This window comes from Toxotes jaculatrix, chromosome 10 (assembly GCF_017976425.1).
Source record: "Toxotes jaculatrix isolate fToxJac2 chromosome 10, fToxJac2.pri, whole genome shotgun sequence".
NCBI classification, from domain to species: Eukaryota; Metazoa; Chordata; class Actinopteri; family Toxotidae; genus Toxotes; species Toxotes jaculatrix.
The window spans coordinates 3,663,592-3,683,803 of record NC_054403.1 but is presented as its reverse complement, the minus strand read 5'-3'; the positions used below and the strand labels follow the sequence as shown (position 1 = coordinate 3,683,803).

The window sequence follows — 20,212 nt, the reverse complement described above, 5'->3', positions numbered from 1 at the left end:
GCATGACCTTAACACACACTTTCCCCTCGAGAACACACACTTGACTGAACTGCGCATGCGCATGCAGCTGACTCCCGTGGAGGCTAACGCTGATTAGCTGCGAATCTAATTTTAAAGGTAAGTTTAGCATTATAAGATTAGTTAAGAAGATTTTTTTGTCTTTAAACACAGGTGCAATGACAGTTTGTCTGGCTCTTAAAAAAAATAAAAAATAAACTATTAGTAGTAAGGTAAGGTAAATAACTGAAAGTACTGTCCGACAAGCAGCAAAACATTACAGTATATGATGATTAAAAATGCTGTAACTTAATCCATAGTTTTCATACATGAAATAAATAATTTTTAAGACACTAAACATTTGAAAGCATTCCAGTAATACGGTGCTAATACAGTTTTTCTGTCTGTATGTGTACGGAAGAGATGCTAATGCTAAGTTAGAAATTTAGCCATGCTTATGGCGATTGCACTGATCAGCTCGTAGGCTAAGACAAGCCAAGCTAGAGAGAAATCTAATGCTAAGTTGCATCTATATTGATTTAACGTCAATATTTAATGGAGTCAAAAGTCTCTATTTATTAATAAATAGCGTCGTAAATGTGAAACCGAGAGATTAGGTCGCCTTGATAGTACTATAGTAACATTTCTGGCGGGCGGAGACAGGAATCTCGGCTTTAACAGTAACAGTATAGCTAGAGAGAAATCTAATGCCAAGTTGCATCTATATTGATTTAACGTCAATATTTAATGGAGACAAAAGTCTCTATTTATTAATAAATAGCGACGTAAATGTGAAACGGAGAGATTAGGTCGCCTTGATAGTACTATAGTAACATTTCTGGCGGGCGGAGACAGGAATCCCGGCTTTAACAGTATGACCTCATTTACAGGACGCGCCGACTGTGCAAAACAAGCGCTCTTTTGCTCCGCACGGGAGAAAACAGCACCGTGTCGGCCCAAGACGGTGAGAGTGGTGTTAAAATTTAAGGTAAGTTACCTTACACTAAATAATGATATTTTACGGTAAACTGAGGCGTGACATGATTTTAAACATGATTTTAATAGTTTTAATGCAGCATGTGACCAAAATCACACATTCACCTCCAGAGCGAAGTTGCTAATTAAGCTAATTGGCTAACGTTAGCTGCAGTGAGCACCTGCACGGTAAAGACCATATGGTTATTCTGGTTAGTTTTACCGGAGATTGAAACGACATGTGACAACAAGAGGGATTTTTTAACACGCTTTATATCCATTATTTTGGTGAGTGTTGTGCTTAAAGTTCGTGGTGAAAGTGAGATTTAGACAACGAAGTGGGCATTTAAAAACATGAGGCCAGCTAGCTTAAGATTGTCGATCATTTTTCAGACAGCCAGTGTGTAAAGTGGTTGTTAGTCAGTAAATAAATTAACCCGCCTGGTGCCTTTTAACAGTTTAGCATCTTTGTTAAGGAATGGCTTTTTTCTGCTCCATCCCTGAATTTTTTTCAGGCTGAGCTAGAATGCTTGTTGTTGGTCAAATGTAGTAAGCTGTAATCAGCGGCAGTATCTGTTACCATAGAAAGGTCTAGATGTGGATATACATCATTTTTATGAAATATAAACTTTTGGAGGGGCTGTCTGGTTATATTAAAACTTCACTGTATTTGATTACAGGATGGTCAATGGCTACAGCCAGGAGGAGGAAAACACCCATACAAGATGCACTGGAATATGCAGCCAAGGCCCTTGATAAGACAGCAGACTTGGATGTAAAATATATAAACTCATTCAAAGGTACATAATGTGTTTTCATTATAACATGATTTTTATTGTGGTAGTTATATCAGATGTTACCTCTTACTTATAGTAAGAGTTTCATAAACAGGGAAAATGGAAAATTGCACAGAATAAAGTAGTACATTTTGTTGGCTTAGATCTGTTGAGGTGACTTGACTATGTGGTACTCCTGGTCATAAATCTTTTGCACAGTGTAGTGTAGGGATTCATTAAATTAAGCCAATTTGTACATGCTTTTCTGTGGTGGGCAATTTCTGTTAATGTTATACTGTTCAATAATCATTTGTTCATTTAAATCGTGATTTTACAACACAAGATTGTGCAATGAAATTTGCATCTGTGGTTGTTTTATGCTACATAGTTATATATGAACAGTGCAGTACACAATACATAACAAAAAACTTTATGTGGAGAGAGGAAGATGAATCTATTGGTCTAAAAGTAGATACTTCTGTCTCTCTATTCAGACAGTAGTAGGTTGAAAAGGTGGTTGCTGCACAGGGTGTTATGTGTTTACAGACTTATTATGAAAGACCAGTTTCTACAAATGCAGCCTCTGTGGTTATTAAAAAATAAAACAATTAATTATATTAAATCTTTCTGTAATGTACCTTTATGTGTGCACTAGGTAGAGGAGTGTTTGCCAAAACCTGTTTCCAGAAGGGAGACTTTGTGGTTGAGTACAGAGGAGAATTAATAAATGGTGCAGAATCTGAAAGAAGAAGGAAGATATATCATAGCAGATGTGCTATCTTCATGTTCGATTTCCACTGGCGAAACACAACATGGTGGTAAGGCTTAATCTGAAATTAGCTTTTGAGGGGTCAAAAGTAATTTTTGACAAATACAATCAATGATTTAACATTATGAAGCCTAATCAGTGATGTGTCCTCCTTTTAAAGTATTGATGCTGCGCGAGAAGATGGCAGTCTGGGAAGACTCGTCAATGATGATCACAGTCATCCAAACTGCAAGATAAAGAAGATCATATCAGAGGGCAAGCCACATCTCTTTCTCTTTGCTCTGAGGGACATAAATGCTGGAGAAGAAATAACATATGACTATGGAGGACATGACTGGCCATGGAGAAAACAGGTTTGTTAAAATTGAGCTGCTTAATGTCTGTGTCAGAGTGTTGTTTGGTCAAAGAAAGAATGCACTAGTTTACTTAAATTTTTTTTCTTTGTACTTTTTAGTATTGACTATTTAAAGGTTGCTTTTCAGTGTGTCATAAACATAGTGGCCTGTGCAAATCTCTGCTTATATTGAGGGAAAGAGTGTGCAGGCAAACTCTGTGTTGTTAAGATTATATCTTTACTCAGTGGTTGAAGTGTTGGTACTTAAGGGCAGTTTTGTTTTTCCATATATCAATGTGCCGCCCGGTTAGCTCAGTTGGTAGAGCATGAGATTCAATTTCTCAGCGTCGTGGGTTTGAGCCTCACTCTGGACGGCACCACCTCCCATGGGCTCACCATCTGTGGGAGGTGCCGTAGGACTTTGGTGCATTGTGGACTGGGTGGCATTTGCCCCCGCAACCTGGGTCAGACCTCTGATTCTTAAGTCAGAGGTCCTCTGCTAAGCACAGTCTGGTTTTCCTCCCAGAACGAGGTACTAATTTTTGGATATATTTCTTGTCTCTGATTTCTTCATACTTTGATAGCTGTGAAGCCTTTTCTGTTTGATGAGTTGTTGAAGAGTTTGTACTTGAAGGTAATTTTGGTTTTTGATAGGTCTTAAGTCAGAGGTCAGCTGCTAAGCACAGTCTGGTTTTAGTGGTTTAATGGGGTCCAGTCATTGTGTTTTGGAACCCTGACTGGTCCACCATTATAAACACACACTTGTCAGGTCTGGTGTAGTCGTGGGGACGCCCGTAACAGAATGTAATTGGACCCATTAAACTAAGATGTATCTTCTATTATCTGAGGCTAAGCTTAAAAAAAGGCATGTTTGACATGTGCCATTGAACTTGTGCGCCTTTAATGTTCTACCAGTTATACCAGGTGTTGGTAACAGGATAGTTTCCTCCTGGCAGACTTCACCTTTATCTTTTTTTTCAACTCTAATGCTTATAATAGTGCTAGAATAGCCAACATACTGAATAGAGAAATCAGTGGCAACTGAAGTCTATCACAAGAAAGCATGATTTAGAGTCAGATACAGGAAAGGTTTCAGTGATACCCCCAAAACTTTTCTCTTATTGTCTTCTGTATCTGTTTATGGTCTTTGTTGTTGAAATGAACTAATTTTACTGCTTATCAGGGACTCAGTAATGATGTTGAACTCACTCCTCAGGTTGGAGGACAATCAACCAAGGCTGAGATTTCCAAAACCACAGATCAGGGTCCTCAGAGATCATCCTCCTCTGAGAACGAGGTACTAATTTCTGGATATATTTCTTGTCTCTCTGATTTGTTCATACTTTGATAGTTGTGAAGCCTTTTCTGTTTGATGAGTTGTTGAAGCGTTTGTACTTGAAGGTAATTTTGGTTTTTGATATGTCTTAAGTCAGAGGTCAGCTGCTAAGCACAGTCTGTGTTTAGTGGTTTAATGGGGTCCAGTCATTGTGTTTTGGAACCCTGACTGGTCCACCATTATAAACACACACTTGTCAGGTCTGGTGTAGTCGTGGGGACGCCCATAACAGAATGTAATTGGATCCATTAAATTAAGATGTATCTTCTCTTGTCTGAGGCTAAGCTTAAGAAAAGGCATGTTTGACATGTTCTATTGAACTTGTGCGCTGTTATATTTTTACCAGTTGTACCAGGTGTTGGTAACAAGTTAGTTTCCTCCTGGCAGACTTCACCTTTACCTTTTTTCAACTGTAATGCTTATAATAGTGCTAGAATAGCCAACATACTGAATAGAGAAATCAGTGGCAACTGAAGCCTATCACAAGAAAGCATGATTTAGAGTCAAATACAGGAAAGGTTTCAGTGATACCCCCAAAACTCTTCTCTTATAGTCTTCTGTGTCTGTTTATGATCTTTGTTGTTGAAATGAACTCATTTTACTGCTTATCAGGTAGTCAATAATGATGTTGAACTCACTGCTCAGGTTGGAGGACAATCAACCAAGGGTGAGATTTCCAAAACCACAGATCAGGGTCCTCAGAGATCAACCTCCCCCCAGAACGAGGTACTAATTTTTGGATATATTTCTTGTCTCTGATTTGTTCATACTTTGATAGTTGTGAAGTCTTTTCTGTTTGATGAGTTGTTGAAGAGTTTGTACTTGAAGGTAATTTTGGTTTTTGATATGTCTTAAGTCAGAGGTCAGCTGCTAAGCACAGTCTGGTTTTAGTGGTTTAATGGGGTCCAGTCATTGTGTTTTGGAACCCTGACTGGTCCACCATTATAAACACACACTTGTCAGGTCTGGTGTAGTCGTGGGGACGCCCGTAAGGGAATGTCTTTGGACCCATTAAACTAAGATGTATCTTCTCTTATCTGAGGCTAAGCTTAAGAAAAGGCATGTTTGACATGTGCCATTGAACTTGTGCGCCTTTACTTTTCTACCAGTTGTACCAGGTGTTGGTAACAGGTTATTTTTCCTCCTGGCAGACTTCATCTTTACCTTTTTTCAACTGTAATGCTTATAAAAGTGCTAGAATAGCCAACACACTGAATAGAGAAATCAGTGGCAACTAAAGTGTATCAAAAGAAAGCATGATTTAGAGTCAGATACAGGAAAGGTTTCAGTGATACCCCCAAAACTCTTCTCTTATAGTCTTCTGTATCTCTTTATGATCTTTGTTGTTGAAATGAACTAATTTTACTGCTTATCAGGGACTCAGTAATGATGTTGAACTCACTGCTCAGGTTGGAGGACAATCAGCCAAGGCTGAGATTTCCAAAACCACAGATCAGGCTCCTCAGAGATCATCCTCCTCCCAGAACGAGGTACTAATTTTTGGATATATTTCTTGTCTCTGATTTCTTCATACTTTGATAGCTGTGAAGCCTTTTCTGTTTGATGAGTTGTTGAAGAGTTTGTACTTGAAGGTAATTTTGGTTTTTGATAGGTCTTAAGTCAGAGGTCAGCTGCTAAGCACAGTCTGGTTTTAGTGGTTTAATGGGGTCCAGTCATTGTGTTTTGGAACCCTGACTGGTCCACCATTATAAACACACACTTGTCAGGTCTGGTGTAGTCGTGGGGACGCCCGTAACAGAATGTAATTGGACCCATTAAACTAAGATGTATCTTCTATTATCTGAGGCTAAGCTTAAAAAAAGGCATGTTTGACATGTGCCATTGAACTTGTGCGCCTTTAATGTTCTACCAGTTATACCAGGTGTTGGTAACAGGATAGTTTCCTCCTGGCAGACTTCACCTTTATCTTTTTTTTCAACTCTAATGCTTATAATAGTGCTAGAATAGCCAACATACTGAATAGAGAAATCAGTGGCAACTGAAGTCTATCACAAGAAAGCATGATTTAGAGTCAGATACAGGAAAGGTTTCAGTGATACCCCCAAAACCTTTCTCTTATTGTCTTCTGTATCTGTTTATGGTCTTTGTTGTTGAAATGAACTAATTTTACTGCTTATCAGGGACTCAGTAATGATGTTGAACTCACTCCTCAGGTTGGAGGACAATCAACCAAGGCTGAGATTTCCAAAACCACAGATCAGGGTCCTCAGAGATCATCCTCCTCCGAGAACGAGGTACTAATTTCTGGATATATTTCTTGTCTCTCTGATTTGTTCATACTTTGATAGTTGTGAAGCCTTTTCTGTTTGATGAGTTGTTGAAGCGTTTGTACTTGAAGGTAATTTTTGTTTTTGATATGTCTTAAGTCAGAGGTCAGCTGCTAAGCACAGTCTGTGTTTAGTGGTTTAATGGGGTCCAGTCATTGTGTTTTGGAACCCTGACTGGTCCACCATTATAAACACACACTTGTCAGGTCTGGTGTAGTCGTGGGGACGCCCATAACAGAATGTAATTGGATCCATTAAATTAAGATGTATCTTCTCTTGTCTGAGGCTAAGCTTAAGAAAAGGCATGTTTGACATGTTCTATTGAACTTGTGCGCTGTTAGATTTTTACCAGTTGTACCAGGTGTTGGTAACAAGTTAGTTTCCTCCTGGCAGACTTCACCTTTACCTTTTTTCAACTGTAATGCTTATAATAGTGCTAGAATAGCCAACATACTGAATAGAGAAATCAGTGGCAACTGAAGCCTATCACAAGAAAGCATGATTTAGAGTCAAATACAGGAAAGGTTTCAGTGATACCCCCAAAACTCTTCTCTTATAGTCTTCTGTGTCTGTTTATGATCTTTGTTGTTGAAATGAACTCATTTTACTGCTTATCAGGTAGTCAATAATGATGTTGAACTCACTGCTCAGGTTGGAGGACAATCAACCAAGGGTGAGATTTCCAAAACCACAGATCAGGGTCCTCAGAGATCAACCTCCCCCCAGAACGAGGTACTAATTTTTGGATATATTTCTTGTCTCTGATTTGTTCATACTTTGATAGTTGTGAAGTCTTTTCTGTTTGATGAGTTGTTGAAGAGTTTGTACTTGAAGGTAATTTTGGTTTTTGATATGTCTTAAGTCAGAGGTCAGCTGCTAAGCACAGTCTGGTTTTAGTGGTTTAATGGGGTCCAGTCATTGTGTTTTGGAACCCTGACTGGTCCACCATTATAAACACACACTTGTCAGGTCTGGTGTAGTCGTGGGGACGCCCGTAAGGGAATGTCTTTGGACCCATTAAACTAAGATGTATCTTCTCTTATCTGAGGCTAAGCTTAAGAAAAGGCATGTTTGACATGTGCCATTGAACTTGTGCGCCTTTACTTTTCTACCAGTTGTACCAGGTGTTGGTAACAGGTTATTTTTCCTCCTGGCAGACTTCATCTTTACCTTTTTTCAACTGTAATGCTTATAAAAGTGCTAGAATAGCCAACACACTGAATAGAGAAATCAGTGGCAACTAAAGTGTATCAAAAGAAAGCATGATTTATAGTCAGATACAGGAAAGGTTTCAGTGATACCCCCAAAACTCTTCTCTTATAGTCTTCTGTATCTCTTTATGATCTTTGTTGTTGAAATGAACTAATTTTACTGCTTATCAGGGACTCAGTAATGATGTTGAACTCACTGCTCAGGTTGGAGGACAATCAGCCAAGGCTGAGATTTCCAAAACCACAGATCAGGCTCCTCAGAGATCATCCTCCTCCCAGAACGAGGTACTAATTTTTGGATATATTTCTTGTCTCTGATTTCTTCATACTTTGATAGCTGTGAAGCCTTTTCTGTTTGATGAGTTGTTGAAGAGTTTGTACTTGAAGGTAATTTTGGTTTTTGATAGGTCTTAAGTCAGAGGTCAGCTGCTAAGCACAGTCTGGTTTTAGTGGTTTAATGGGGTCCAGTCATTGTGTTTTGGAACCCTGACTGGTCCACCATTATAAACACACACTTGTCAGGTCTGGTGTAGTCGTGGGGACGCCCGTAACAGAATGTAATTGGACCCATTAAACTAAGATGTATCTTCTATTATCTGAGGCTAAGCTTAAAAAAAGGCATGTTTGACATGTGCCATTGAACTTGTGCGCCTTTAATGTTCTACCAGTTATACCAGGTGTTGGTAACAAGTTAGTTTCCTCCTGGCAGACTTCACCTTTACCTTTTTTCAACTGTAATGCTTATAATAGTGCTAGAATAGCCAACATACTGAATAGAGAAATCAGTGGCAACTGAAGCCTATCACAAGAAAGCATGATTTAGAGTTAGATACAGGAAAGGTTTCAGTGATACCCCCAAAACTCTTCTCTTATAGTCTTCTGTGTCTGTTTATGATCTTTGTTGTTGAAATGAACTCATTTTACTGCTTATCAGGGACTCAATAATGATGTTGAACTCACTGCTCAGGTTGGAGGACAATCAACCAAGGGTGAGATTTCCAAAACCACAGATCAGGGTCCTCAGAGATCATCCTCCCCCCAGAACGAGGTACTAATTTTTGGATATATTTTTTGTCTCTGATTTGTTCATACTTTGATAGTTGTGAAGTCTTTTCTGTTTGATGAGTTGTTGAAGAGTTTGTACTTGAAGGTAATTTTGGTTTTTGATATGTCTTAAGTCAGAGGTCAGCTGCTAAGCACAGTCTGGTTTTAGTGGTTTAATGGGGTCCAGTCATTGTGTTTTGGAACCCTGACTGGTCCACCATTATAAACACACACTTGTCAGGTCTGGTGTAGTCGTGGGGACGCCCGTAAGGGAATGTCTTTGGACCCATTAAACTAAGATGTATCTTCTCTTATCTGAGGCTAAGCTTAAGAAAAGGCATGTTTGACATGTGCCATTGAACTTGTGCGCCTTTACTTTTCTACCAGTTGTACCAGGTGTTGGTAACAGGTTATTTTTCCTCCTGGCAGACTTCATCTTTACCTTTTTTCAACTGTAATGCTTATAAAAGTGCTAGAATAGCCAACACACTGAATAGAGAAATCAGTGGCAACTAAAGTGTATCAAAAGAAAGCATGATTTATAGTCAGATACAGGAAAGGTTTCAGTGATACCCCCAAAACTCTTCTCTTATAGTCTTCTGTATCTCTTTATGATCTTTGTTGTTGAAATGAACTAATTTTACTGCTTATCAGGGACTCAGTAATGATGTTGAACTCACTGCTCAGGTTGGAGGACAATCAGCCAAGGCTGAGATTTCCAAAACCACAGATCAGGCTCCTCAGAGATCATCCTCCTCCCAGAACGAGGTACTAATTTTTGGATATATTTCTTGTCTCTGATTTCTTCATACTTTGATAGCTGTGAAGCCTTTTCTGTTTGATGAGTTGTTGAAGAGTTTGTACTTGAAGGTAATTTTGGTTTTTGATAGGTCTTAAGTCAGAGGTCAGCTGCTAAGCACAGTCTGGTTTTAGTGGTTTAATGGGGTCCAGTCATTGTGTTTTGGAACCCTGACTGGTCCACCATTATAAACACACACTTGTCAGGTCTGGTGTAGTCGTGGGGACGCCCGTAACAGAATGTAATTGGACCCATTAAACTAAGATGTATCTTCTATTATCTGAGGCTAAGCTTAAAAAAAGGCATGTTTGACATGTGCCATTGAACTTGTGCGCCTTTAATGTTCTACCAGTTATACCAGGTGTTGGTAACAAGTTAGTTTCCTCCTGGCAGACTTCACCTTTACCTTTTTTCAACTGTAATGCTTATAATAGTGCTAGAATAGCCAACATACTGAATAGAGAAATCAGTGGCAACTGAAGCCTATCACAAGAAAGCATGATTTAGAGTTAGATACAGGAAAGGTTTCAGTGATACCCCCAAAACTCTTCTCTTATAGTCTTCTGTGTCTGTTTATGATCTTTGTTGTTGAAATGAACTCATTTTACTGCTTATCAGGGACTCAATAATGATGTTGAACTCACTGCTCAGGTTGGAGGACAATCAACCAAGGGTGAGATTTCCAAAACCACAGATCAGGGTCCTCAGAGATCATCCTCCCCCCAGAACGAGGTACTAATTTTTGGATATATTTTTTGTCTCTGATTTGTTCATACTTTGATAGTTGTGAAGTCTTTTCTGTTTGATGAGTTGTTGAAGAGTTTGTACTTGAAGGTAATTTTGGTTTTTGATATGTCTTAAGTCAGAGGTCAGCTGCTAAGCACAGTCTGGTTTTAGTGGTTTAATGGGGTCCAGTCATTGTGTTTTGGAACCCTGACTGGTCCACCATTATAAACACACACTTGTCAGGTCTGGTGTAGTCGTGGGGACGCCCGTAACAGAATGTAATTGGACCCATTAAACTAAGATGTATCTTCTCTTATCTGAGGCTAAGCTTAAAAAAAGGCATGTTTGACATGTGCTATTGAACTTGTGCACTGTTAGATTTTTACCAGTTATACCAGGTGTTGGTAACAGGTTATTTTTCCTCCTGGCAGACTTCATCTTTACCTTTTTTCAACTGTAATGCTTATAAAAGTGCTAGAATAGCCAACATATTGAATAGAGAAATCAGTGGCAACTAAAGTGTATCAAAAGAAAGCATGATTTAGAGTCAGATACAGGAAAGGTTTCAGTGATACCCCCAAAACTCTTCTCTTATAGTCTTCTGTATCTGTTTATGATCTTTGTTGTTGAAATGAACTGATTTTACTGCTTATCAGGACTCAATAATGATGTTGAACTCACTGCTCAGGTTGGAGGACAATCAACCAAGGCTGAGATTTCCAAAACCACAGATCAAGCTCCTCAGAGATCATCCTCCCCCCAGAACGAGGTACTAATTTTTGGATATATTTCTTGTCTCTGATTTGTTCATACCTTGATAGCTGTGAAGCCTTTTCTGTTTGATGAGTTGTTGAAGAGTTTGTACTTGAAGGTAATTTTGGTTTTTGATATGTCTTAAGTCAGAGGTCAGCGGCTAAGCACAGTCTGGTTTTAGTGGTTTAATGGGGTCCAGTCAGAGTGTTTAGGCACAGTCTGGTTTTAGTGGTTTAATGGGGTCCAGTCATTGTGTTTTGGAACCCTGACTGGTCCACCATTATAAACACACACTTGTCAGGTCTGGTGTAGTCGTGGGGACGCCCGTAACAGAATGTAATTGGATCCATTAAATTAAGATGCATCTTCTCTTGTCTGAGGCTAAGCTTAAGAAAAGGCATGTTTGACATGTGCTATTGAACTTGTGCACTGTTAGATTTTTACCAGTTGTACCAGGTGTTGGTAACAGGTTAGTTTCCTCCTGGCAGACTTCATCTTTACCTTTTTTCAACTGTAATGCTTATAAAAGTGCTACAATAGCCAACATACTGAATAGAGAAATCAGTTGCAACTGAAGTCTATCACAAGAAAGCATGATTTAGAGTCAGATACAGGAAAGGTTTCAGTGATTCCCCCAAAACTCTTCTCTTATAGTCTTCTGTATCTGTTTATGGTCTTTGTTGTTGAAATGAACTAATTTTACTGCTTATCAGGTAGTTAATAATGATGTTGAACTCACTCCTCAGGTTGGAGGACAATCAACCAAGGCTGAGATTTCCAAAACCACAGATCAGGGTCCTCAGAGATCATCCCGCTCCAAGAAAAAGGTACTAATTTTTGGATAAATTTCTTGTCTCTGATTTGTTCATACTTTGATAGCTGTGAAGCCTTTTCTGTTTGATGAGTTGCTGAAGAGTTTGTACTTGAAGGTAATTTTGGTTTTTGATATGTCTTAAGTCAGAGGTCAGCTGCTAAGCACAGTCTGGTTTTAGTGGTTTAATGGGGTCCAGTCATTGTGTTTTGGAACCCTGACTGGTCCACCATTATAAACACACACTTGTCAGGTCTGGTGTAGTCGTGGGGACGCCCGTAACAGAATGTAATTGGACCTATTAAACTAAGATATATCTTCTATTATCTGAAGCTAAGCTTAAAAAAAGGCATTTTTGACATGTGCCATTGAACTTGTGCACTGTTAGATTTCTACCAGTTATACCAGGTGTTGCTAACAGGTTAGTTTCCGCCTGGCAGACTTCATCTTTACCTTTTTTCAACTGTAATGCTTATAAAAGTGCTAGAATAGCCAACACACTGAATAGAGAAATCAGTGGCAACTAAAGACTATCAAAAGAAAGCATGATTTAGAGTCAGATACAGGAAAGGTTTCAGTGGTACCCCCAAAACTCTTCTCTTATAGTCTTCTGTATCTGTTTATGATCTTTGTTGTTGAAATGAACTAATTTTACTGCTTATCAGGTAGTTAATAATGATGTTGAACTCACTCCTCAGGTTGGAGGACAATCAACCAAAGCTGAGATTTCCAAAACCACAGATCAGGGTCCTCAGAGATCATCCCGCTCCAAGAAAAAGGTACTAATTTTTGGATATATTTCTTGTCTCTGATTTGTTCATACTTTGATAGTTGTGAAGTCTTTTCTGTTTGATGAGTTGTTGAAGAGTTTGTACTTGAAGGTAATTTTGGTTTTTGATATGTCTTAAGTCAGAGGTCTGCTGCTAAGCACAGTCTGGTTTTAGTGGTTTAATGGGGTCCAGTCATTGTGTTTTGGAACCCTGACTGGTCCACCATTATTAACACACACTTGTCAGGTCTGGTGTAGTCGTGGGGACTCCCGTAAGGGAATGTCTTTGGACCCATTAAACTAAGATATATCTTCTATTATCTGAAGCTAAGCTTAAAAAAGGCATTTTTGACATGTGCCATTGAACTTGTGCACTGTTAGATTTCTACCAGTTATACCAGGTGTTGGTAACAGGTTAGTTTCCGCCTGGCAGACTTCATCTTTACCTTTTTTCAACTGTAATGCTTATAAAAGTGCTAGAATAGCCAACATATTGAATAGAGAAATCAGTGGCAACTAAAGTGTATCAAAAGAAAGCATGATTTAGAGTCAGATACAGGAAAGGTTTCAGTGATACCCCCAAAACTCTTCTCTTATAGTCTTCTGTATCTGTTTATGATCTTTGTTGTTGAAATGAACTGATTTTACTGCTTATCAGGACTCAATAATGATGTTGAACTCACTCCTCAGGTTGGAGGACAATCAACCAAGGCTGAGATTTCCAAAACCACAGATCAAGCTCCTCAGAGATCATCCTCCCCCCAGAACGAGGTACTAATTTTTGGATATATTTCTTGTCTCTGATTTGTTCATACCTTGATAGCTGTGAAGCCTTTTCTGTTTGATGAGTTGTTGAAGAGTTTGTACTTGAAGGTAATTTTGGTTTTTGATATGTCTTAAGTCAGAGGTCAGCGGCTAAGCACAGTCTGGTTTTAGTGGTTTAATGGGGTCCAGTCAGAGTGTTTAGGCACAGTCTGGTTTTAGTGGTTTAATGGGGTCCAGTCATTGTGTTTTGGAACCCTGACTGGTCCACCATTATAAACACACACTTGTCAGGTCTGGTGTAGTCGTGGGGACGCCCGTAACAGAATGTAATTGGATCCATTAAATTAAGATGCATCTTCTCTTGTCTGAGGCTAAGCTTAAGAAAAGGCATGTTTGACATGTGCTATTGAACTTGTGCACTGTTAGATTTCTACCAGTTGTACCAGGTGTTGGTAACAGGTTAGTTTCCTCCTGGCAGACTTCATCTTTACCTTTTTTCAACTGTAATGCTTATAAAAGTGCTACAATAGCCAACATACTGAATAGAGAAATCAGTTGCAACTGAAGTCTATCACAAGAAAGCATGATTTAGAGTCAGATACAGGAAAGGTTTCAGTGATTCCCCCAAAACTCTTCTCTTATAGTCTTCTGTATCTGTTTATGGTCTTTGTTGTTGAAATGAACTAATTTTACTGCTTATCAGGTAGTTAATAATGATGTTGAACTCACTCCTCAGGTTGGAGGACAATCAACCAAGGCTGAGATTTCCAAAACCACAGATCAGGGTCCTCAGAGATCATCCCGCTCCAAGAAAAAGGTACTAATTTTTGGATATATTTCTTGTCTCTGATTTGTTCATACTTTGATAGCTGTGAAGCCTTTTCTGTTTGATGAGTTGTTGAAGAGTTTGTACTTGAAGGTAATTTTGGTTTTTGATATGTCTTAAGTCAGAGGTCAGCTGCTAAGCACAGTCTGGTTTTAGTGGTTTAATGGGGTCCAGTCATTTTGTTTTTGAACCCTGTCTAGTCCACCATTATAAACACACACTTGTCAGGTCTGGTGTAGTCGTGGGGACGCCCGTAACAGAATGTAATTGGATCTATTAAATTAAGATGTATCTTCTCTTATCTTAGGCTAAGCTTAAGAAAAGGCATGTTTGACATGTGCTATTGAACTTGTGCACTGTTAGATTTTTACCAGTTGTACCAGGTGTTGGTAACAGGTTAGTTTCCTCCTGGCAGACTTCATCTTTACCTTTTTTCAACTGTAATGCTTATAATAGTGCTAGAATAGCCAACATACTGAATAGAGAAATCAGTGGCAACTGAAGTCTATCACAAGAAAGCATGATTTAGAGTCAAATACAGGAAAGGTTTCAGTGATACCCCCAAAACTCTTCTCTTATAGTCTTCTGTATCTGTTTATGAGCTTTGTTGTTGAAATGAACTAATTTTACTGCTTATCAGGTAGTCAATAAAGATATTGAACTCACTCCTCAGGTTGGAGGACAATCAACCAAGGCAGAGATTTCCAAAACCACAGATCAGGGTCCTCAGAGATCATCCTCCGATGAGAACGAGGTACTAATTTTTGGATAAATTTCTTGTCTCTGATTTGTTCATACTTTGATAGCTGTGAAGCCTTTTCTGTTTGATGAGTTGTTGAAGAGTTTGTACTTGAAGGTAATTTTGGTTTTTGATATGTCTTAAGTCAGAGGTCAGCTGCTAAGCACAGTCTGTGTTTAGTGGTTTAATGGGGTCCAGTCATTGTGTTTTGGAACCCTGACTGGTCCACCATTATAAACACACACTTGTCAGGTCTGGTGTAGTCGTGGGGAAGCCCGTAACAGAATGTAATTGGATCTATTAAATTAAGATGTATCTTCTCTTATCTGAGGCTAAACTTAAGAAAAGGCATGTTTGACATGTGCTATTGAACTTGTGCACTGTTAGATTTTTACCAGTTGTACCAGGTGTTGGTAACAGGTTAGTTTCCTCCTGGCAGACTTCATCTTTACCTTTTTTCAACTGTAATGCTTATAATAGTGCTAGAATAGCCGACATACTGAATAGAGAAATCATTGGCAACTGAAGTCTATCACAAGAAAGCATGATTTAGAGTCAGATACAGGAAAGGTTTCAGTGATACCCCCAAAACTCTTCTCTTATAGTCTTCTGTGTCTGTTTATGGTCTTTGTTGTTGAAATGAACTAATTTTACTGGTTATCAGGGACTCAATAATGATGTTGAACTCACTCCTCAGGTTGGAGGACAATCAACCAAGGGTGAGATTTCCAAAACCACAGATCAGGGTCCTCAGAGATCATCCTCCCCCCAGAACGAGGTACTAATTTTTGGATATATTTCTTGTCTCTGATTTGTTCATACTTTGTTAGTTGTGAAGTCTTTTCTGTTTGATGAGTTGTTGAAGAGTTTGTACTTGAAGGTAATTTTGGTTTTTGATATGTCTTAAGTCAGAGGTCTGCTGCTAAGCACAGTCTGGTTTTAGTGGTTTAATGGGGTCCAGTCATTGTGTTTTGGAACCCTGACTGGTCCACCATTATAAACACACACTTGTCAGGTCTGGTGTAGTTGTGGGGATGCCCCTAAGGGAATGTAATTGTTCCCATTAAACTAAGATGTATCTTCTCTTATCTGAGGCTAAGCTTAAAAAAAGGCATGTTTGACATGTGCTATTGAACTTGTGCGCTGTTAGATTTCTACCAGTTATACCAGGTGTTGCTAACAGGTTAGTTTCTTCTTGGCAGACTTCATCTTTACCTTTTTTCAACTGTAATGCTTATAATAGTGCTAGAATAGCCGACATACTGAATAGAGAAATCAGTGGCAACTAAAGTATATCACAAGAAAGCATGATTTAGAGTCAGATACAGGAAAGGTTTCAGTGATACCCCCAAAACTCTTCTCTTGTTGTCTTCTGTATCTGTTTATGATCTTTGTTTTTGAAATGAACTCATTTTACTGCTTATCAGGTAGTCAATAATGATGTTGAACTCACTGCTCAGGTTGGAGGACAATCAACCAAGGCTGAGATTTCAAAAACCACAGATCAGGCTCCTCAGAGATCATCCTCCTCCCAGAACGAGGTACTAATTTTTGGATATATTTCTTGTCTCTGATTTGTTCATACTTTGATAGTTGTGAAGCCTTTTCTGTTTGATGAGTTGTTGAAGAGTTAATCTATGCTGAAGTTTAACTCAGTCTTTAACATAATCTTTAACGTCATATAGGGCTCAGATGACCTAGAAGTCTCTCCTCTAAAGAAAAAAGTCGCAGAAGTTGATTCTGATGAATTTCCAACCACATCTGGAATTCCCTTCAAAGTTTATGATAATCTTCAGGTATTGTGAAGTTCAGAGATTCTTTGTGTTTTTTCATGAACCTTGTCATTTATGTGTTCACTTTCATGTATTTGTCTAAACAGACATTTCATATAAAATTAACACTTTAGACTAGGAATCCAAGTTCTGACTCAGAACTCAGCAACTCAGAACTGCAGGACCAAGGTTCTACCCCAAGGCTGAGGAGGACCAGAAGCATACAGGTAAGGAAACAGAGAAAAGGCAATTAATGCATGTGCACAATATGTCTTTCCTGATGGTTCACATTTTGTTTGCAGTTAACATGTGCAAAGCAAATGTTTTATTATTTAATTTTATATTTTTGTCCTTTTAGATGAACAGCCGGATTCATTTCGATTCAGATGAGCTTTTTGACCCAACCTCAGGTGACAGTGGAGAGGAGTATATTCCTGACACAAGTGGGGATCATTCTGATTCTGACGCCAGCGAAGTTATTGGGCCAGTTGACCAGAAAAAGAGCATGCGCAAAAGCCTAAATCTAAGCAGGATGGTTAACATCAGAGATGGATGTCCCTCACCAACAGAACTGAACAGTGGCTCTTCAGAACAGGAGCTTAACAGAGGACGCTCACCGTCAAGAAAAGAAACCACCTCTAGTAGGAGACGTAAAAGGCGAATTTCAAGCAGAACTGGTCACTCTTCAAAGCAGAGTGGAATTGGAGAGACTGGAGATGTGTTAGAAAACTTGACACCTGCTCTGGAGCAAAATCTTCCCGATAGTACCTCTTCCCCACTTAACGATATGGCTGACAGTTCACTTTCCATATCTGCTGTCTGCAAAAAGGAGAATGGGTCAAGAATGTATAACAAGAAGCAATATTGTTTGTACTGTAAGTTAGGAGTCATAAAAATATCAAGACATTTGGAGCGAGCTCATCACAATAAGCAAGAGGTTGCCCTGGCTGTATCCTTCCCAAAAGGCTCCAAAGAAAGAAGAATGCATCTGGAACATTTGAGAAATAGGGGCAACTTTGCACATAATGTTGATGTATTAAATGCTGGTGCTGGAGACCTTGTTCCTCGTAAGAAGCCAAAACAGGATTCTCAAGCACAGAATTTCCTGCATTGTGTATATTGTCATGGCTATTTCACCAAGAAACTCCTTTGGCGGCACATGATGATCTGCAAGTTCAAGCCTGGTGGTCCACAGAAACCTGGTAAAACCCGTGTCCAGGCTCTCTGTGCATTTGCTGCACCTCCACCACCTGGTGTCAAAGTTGAATTTTGGAAGATGTTAAACAGCATGGTTCAAGATGAAGTTTATTTTGCTGTCAAATCTGATACCTGTATCTTGGAATATGGTGAGCATCTATATAACCGGCTTGGATATGATGTTGGCAAACATGAATACATTCGGCAGAAACTGAGAGAGTTGGGAAGGCTTCTGGTATGCTCAAGGAAAACTACTCCCTTGAAGACCATTGAAGACCACGTCAAACCTGCAAATTTCATGCATGTTGTGCAAGCAGTGAAACAAGTGGCAGGCTTTGACAGTGAAACCAGTAAGTACAAGTGCCCAAGTCTCGCTCTCAAAATTGGACATAGCTTGACAAAGATTTCGCTGCTTGTTGAAAGCCGTGCAAATGTGCAGAACAACCACGCTGCAGCAAAGGATGCTCGTACATTCCGTAGAGTATATGAATCCAGATGGAATGAACAGATATCAGCTGCATCACTGAGAACACTCCAGGAATCCAAGTGGAATGCCCCTCTGTTGCTTCCATTCACAAAAGATGTCCAGACTCTCCATTCTTATTTAGATGAGCAACAACAAAATAAGTTAAGTCAACTGTCCACAGAGACATGCCCTCAGGCATGGAGACAGCTGGCCAAGATCACTTTGACACAAGTCATTTTGTTCAACCGACGAAGAGCAGGGGAGGTGTCCAAAATGCCCCTCTCTGCATATTTGTCTCAAAACCCATCAGACCCTCAAGAAGATGCAAATGTCGCACTCTCAGACCTGGAGAAGAAACTCTGTCAACACTTCAGGAGGATAGAGATAAGAGGAAAAAGGGGAAGAAAAGTTCCTGTGCTTTTAACGCCAGGAATGCAGAAAGCATTGGATCTGCTTGTCAGCAAACGGCAGGAGTGTGGAGTTCCTCATGAGAACACATACTTATTTGCAAGACCATCAGCCTTTACCTGCTACCGTGGTTCAGATTGCCTTCGACACTTTGCCAAGGTCTGTGGTGCAAAAAGTCCTGAAAGCCTCACTTCTACAAAACTACGCAAACAAACAGGAACTTTGTCTCAAGTTCTTAACCTCAGTAACACAGAACTGGATCAGTTAGCTGATTTTCTTGGCCATGATATAAGAGTGCATCGGCAGTTCTACAGACTTCCTGAGGGCACTCTCCAACTTGCTAAAGTTAGCAAAGTTCTCATGGCTCTGGAAAAGGGACGTCTGGCAGAATTCAAGGGCAAGACCCTTGATGACATCAGCATTGATCCTGAGGGTACTAATTACTTCTTTCTTAAGATGTTTCTGAATAAAAGACAATGTCCTGATCTAAAGTGATTAAATGTGATCTCAAAGATGTTATATGTGTTATGCTAGGGAATTAATGAATGAATTTGTCAGAATCAAATGAATTGCATTTTGCCTTCACTAAGTCATTTTTCTCTCCTACCCCCTCTTCCAATCTCCTACCAACTCACAGAGAATGTTCACCTCGACAGCGACACTGAAGATGTGTGTGAGTCAGGCTCACAAGGTAGTTTTAAATGTGACTATGGTTATGTATGCAGTGATATCCGTACTGAAGGGATGCGCTGATTAAGTTTTTTTTTTTTGCTCTGATCTTGAAGTCCTTAACTATCTTGGGTGGGAAAAGCACAATATACAATAAAGAGAGGATCAGATTTACATTAGCCAATACCAATCCACTAAAATATGCCCACACTGGCCAGAATAGTAGCTCTTGGGTAAATCTTGGAACATCTCTTATTTACTGTGGTATGACTAATAATTCTTAAATGATGTTTTTTGAAATTTGCTTTCTGGTTTTCAGAAAGTCAGATCACATCCAGCCAGAGAGAAGAGAATGAGCCCACAATGTCAAATGTGAGCTATATTGATGAAGCACCACAGCAAGGCACCACGACCCCTCCAGGACCATTCCATCGCCAATCACCAAAAAGAGGAGGAGGTAAGGCTTTAAGATCAAAATTTGTAATTGTTTGCTTTTCCTCTATGGTTGAAATAATGCTTGAGTGTCAATGTTTTTTTATGGTGCTGCACTGTCACAGACAGTGTGGGCACAGAGCTCAACACTCAAATCATTGACAATGACAAATTCTTTTCAGACAAAGACAACACAAACATATCCATCCTCACTCCATAAAACTCTGATCCACACACATGAAGTTTCCTATTCAATTACATCCTTTTTTGCAAATTAAGCAACCTAAAACTAGTGTTGATTGAGTTTTGCTCCTAAAGTAATATTTCTGTAGCACTTCCATTGAGAAAAA

General features: G+C 39.3%; 1 long non-coding RNA gene across 1 annotated transcript; it reads left to right on the top strand.

The window, feature by feature from the left end:
- Positions 1–18,916: 18,916 nt before the first annotated feature.
- LOC121188755 lies at positions 18,917–19,822 on the top strand. Its single transcript, XR_005894739.1, has 3 exons — positions 18,917–19,194; positions 19,399–19,452; positions 19,750–19,822. It is a non-coding gene; the product is annotated as an uncharacterized LOC121188755 (long non-coding RNA).
- The last annotated feature ends 390 nt before the right edge of the window (positions 19,823–20,212 follow it).